Source organism: Papaver somniferum, chromosome 1, assembly GCF_003573695.1.
Source record: "Papaver somniferum cultivar HN1 chromosome 1, ASM357369v1, whole genome shotgun sequence".
Classification (NCBI taxonomy): domain Eukaryota; kingdom Viridiplantae; phylum Streptophyta; class Magnoliopsida; order Ranunculales; family Papaveraceae; genus Papaver; species Papaver somniferum.
In genome coordinates this window covers 183,337,897-183,342,087 of record NC_039358.1, presented here as the reverse complement: position 1 = coordinate 183,342,087, position 4,191 = coordinate 183,337,897, and the positions used below count along the sequence as shown (strand labels likewise).

The following is a 4,191-nucleotide window of genomic DNA, read 5'->3' as shown; positions in this document are numbered from 1 at the left end:
AAACCTGGGGGAGCATTAGAATTACTAAACTGACCTTGACTCTGGCCTTTAGACCACGAAAGGTTCGGATGGTTTCTCCGACCAGGATTATAGGTTTTTGAATATGGGTCAAACTTCTGACGGTTATCGAATCTAGTGTTATTATAGTGAGCATTGGCTTGCTTTTCATTATTCTGGCCTTCCCAAAAAAGGCTCTAATCTACCACTAGTGTGACCCACTTCTAAAGCTTCTAAACTTTTCGCTATAGAAGCAATTTTGGCATCTGATTCAAAGTTTCCTTCTACCCTGTTAATGTTTCCTCTGCCTAGAAGAATTGTTTTCTGGGGTCCCCTATTACTTTCCCATTGTTGGGTCTTTTCGGCGATTTCATGCAAATATGTCATCGCATCATCAACTTTTTGGTTTTCAAACCTACCTGTACACATAGATTATACTGTGGTTGTAGTGGGATAATCTAAACCCTCATAAAGGATCTGAACTAACCTAACCTTTTCTAAACCATGATGAGGACATTGGGCTAATAGATCATTGAACCTTTCCAAATACCTATACAAGGATTCTCCCTCCTGTTGAGAAAATGTGCAGATTTGCGTCCTAATAGACGATGTTTTGTGCCTAGGGAAAAACTTGTTCAAAAAGGCAGATGTAAGTTGTTCATATGTTTCAATTGATCCGGAAGCCAAACTATATAGCCACGATTTGGCTTTATCTTTCAAGGAAAAGGGAAATAACCTGAGTTTCAAAGCATCATCATCAAGGTTTCTAATTTTTAGGGTACTACAAATTTCCTCAAAGTCCCTAACATGGAAATATGGGTTTTCATTTTCTTTCCCTAAAAATATTGGGAGCAACTGTAAGGTTCCAGGCTTAAGTTCATAATTTTCTTCAGTTTCAGATAATCTGATACACGAGGTACGAGTAGTCCTAGTAGGGTTCAACAAAGCTTTCAAAGTTGCCATTTCTGGCACTATTGGAATATCAGGGATTTTCTCCTCAGACGGACGTTCAAAAACAGAATCTTCAAGAATCGGGCTTTCTAAATTGAGGTAATCGAGACGCTTAGAACTATTAGGTTTCTCTTTAACAAATCTACCTAGGGAGTCTCTTTTACGTTCAGGCAAGCAAAAGAATAAGGTGGGGAATTTTATGCAATCACAAAACAAGGCTGACTCAACCAAATCGAACCTATTGATTTCTAGCAAACAAAAAGCATGATGGATCCACTTAGATTGTTTCTAGACCAGCTTCTATTCTTTCGAAAAGGAACTCGTTACAATCTGAGCAAGCCCCTCTAGAATAAATCCGAGTCAAAGTAAGTTGAATAGAGGCGAGGGAAGCTCGATGGAGCTTTGATACCCAAGGCCTCATCGGTATTACAAGGCGGCGCAGTCACGCATTCAAATCACAGAAACCATCATGAACTTTGAAGTATGCTCAAAAGAGTAACCAATATTTTTCGAACGACTTTCCTATTAAGCTCGTTACCCTATAGGTCTCGTTCTAGTCAAAATTTTAGGCTTAGGTTCGCGTTTGGTTTCGTTTTCCTAAGGCGGGTAAGAAGAGAACGGTGATGAAATCCGAACCCTTATCTTGTATGGCCAGTCCTTGCCCTTTACTAGGAAATTAAAGTAGCCGTTTTCAAGTCCTCAACATATATGCAACCTAAGGAATACAGTAAACCCGCTGACAGGAGATTCGCGGGTGTTAAGAATCTTACCTCCCGTTCCAGACGGGCGAAGAACCGCTGAAGTCGACTCGGGCCACAACTCCTATGTCATGTACGAACCCGAGGGGCCGAGGCGATATCATAATCGCCTTCCTTCTCTGCACACAGTTTATATTTAAACTACCCTTCCGTAGGGTTTAAAATAATGTCCCAAAGTTTAAAGTCCAAAGTGTCCAAAAAGAAAAGAAAAATTACAAAAATTAAAAATAAACCCTAATACAATTTTTTCTAAAAAAGGAAGAAATAAACAAAATCCTAAAAATTAAACAAAATAAAATTGTCTTCTTTTCAATTCTTTTCGCTTTGTCTCTTGTTTCAATCCCCAAGGTCTTTAGTCTCCAATTTCTTTTTGATTCAAAACCTGCAATAAATAGACAAATACCCAAAAACGTAAAATAGAACAAAAAGAATAAAACTAAAAACAAAACCTAAAATAAATCTAAAACCCTAACCTAAACACAAATCCGCGTCGGCGGCGCCAAAATTGATGTGGCTTTTATGTTGTTGTAGAAAGTGGTAGTAAAGTATCATTCACTCAGATTTGTGAAGATTCGATTTTAGATTCAAACTCAATAGAAAACTTAAGAAGTTGTTGTTATCAAGATTATAAAAAGCACCAAGACTCAGGATTCCACCATTGACCAATTAAGTGATTTAATCTAATCAATATTCATGTAATTCTTTGCGTTTAAAGTGATTCTAATTTATTGCCTCTAGTAGATTTTTGAAGTAACAATTGTATACATCAAGCATGAAACATCAAAAGTCTTAAACTAAGCATGCTCCATCAAAACGGATCACAATCATTCAATAAAAATCAATTTTCCAATATTAGTTCCATGCAAATAATCATAAAAGAAATTGCAAGAATTAATTAAAATAAAAATATACCACTTTTCATGGACAATGGCTTCCTCCGTCGCCTCGGCTAAGGGGTTTAGCTCCTCATATTATTCAGGTGCTCAAAATACATGTTTGTTGCTCAAAAGTTGATTAAATAGAAGAGAAGGTATGAAGCAGCGTGTTTGTAACAGTTGTAATTGTTACAAAACGCACTGTCACAGAAACCACTGTTACAGAGAAATACTAACAGTAATAATTGTTGCAGACTGTTACAGGAACGATAGAAGGGAAGTGCTGTAGAACAACGATAGTTTTCTGCGACAGTTTCTGTGGGTTGATGTTCTTCGTATTCTTCCTTCTACACCAGCAGAAACGAATGTCTGTAACTCCGATTTCTGTCTCCTGTGGTTCTCTAAACTACCCCCAAAGTATGCGTAACCCTTCTATGACCTATTCGAACTCCTTTTATAGACCACAGGCCGATTGAATCTCAAGAAATCCTCGGTTATTCTTATCTTTTTCTCCACCTCAAATCTCGGGATTTCTTTCCCTTCCAAGCTTATCTACGCGTCAACTTGGTTCTCCAAACTCTCAAGTGCTCCCTGTAGACTGAATAAGGACTCGATTCATAACGTAGAATCCTTTGGTACTTCCATACATAAACCAAAATATCCGAGAATACACGGAACTCCCTGTTTTAGCCAACTCGATGATTTCCTCCTCTATTTTCGAATCTAAAGGGATTGCCAACCCTGTTTCGATGAATCAAGATAATCCCAATCCATCTCCACGTCAAACTCCGACATAATCTCACCCAAAAGACGATAACAGCTCCGATAAACTTCACCTCCTCTGTTCGCTTCTCCCGGCCTATCTAGCCCAATTGGTTGGGTCAAATCAATCACAGCGACCCTGTTATGCTATCACAGGTCCAGTCCAACTAAAATAAGCCATTGAATCTCCTTATAAATCGCTCAAAATTCGATCTCCAGATCTGCTTCGCTGTTGCAATAGCTTCCCGCCAAAAAGCTTCATTTGAATTGTGAAGAAGAGGCGCCCCCTATCCAGAGCAGGGGTGCGAATAGAAGCTGCCTTGAGGGTGTCCTGAGGGTGCCCCTTGGTAATTTGGGTACCCATTATCCATAGTGAGAGTCCGAATAGCATGTGTCCTCCGGCGCTTTTACCAACTTTTCGAGCCGATTTTTCCAAAAATGATTATTGGCCAAAAATACCTACACACACATAAAACACCGTAATAAGTACAAAAATGAGCACTATCAATTATAGAATCTAGACAAATTAGACACAAATTTTTTTCTATCAATAGCTTTCATTTGCTTACGAAGCCACTTCACATTGAAGCCAAGTATTTCTGAATTCTCCAAATTAAACTCCCAATCAAAGAGTATATTTGGAGTCACAGTATTTCTGGACCTAGTGCATATATCAATCACGACACGCAAGATAATACCTACTTGCATTGTTAAGGCATAAGCACGTCCAGGGTTCTTATCAACGATCATGTGACCAAACTTCTTCCATATTTTCTCATACAAGCCTGCATATCCAATGGTAACGCTGAATCCACCAACTAGTTCATGATACGGGAGTGAAGCATCAA

At 38.7% G+C, this 4,191-nt stretch overlaps 1 pseudogene; it reads left to right on the top strand.

Moving 5' to 3' along the window:
• The first annotated feature begins 496 nt into the window (after positions 1 to 496).
• Positions 497 to 596, top strand: LOC113341609 (annotated as a pseudogene).
• Positions 597 to 4,191: the final 3,595 nt, after the last annotated feature.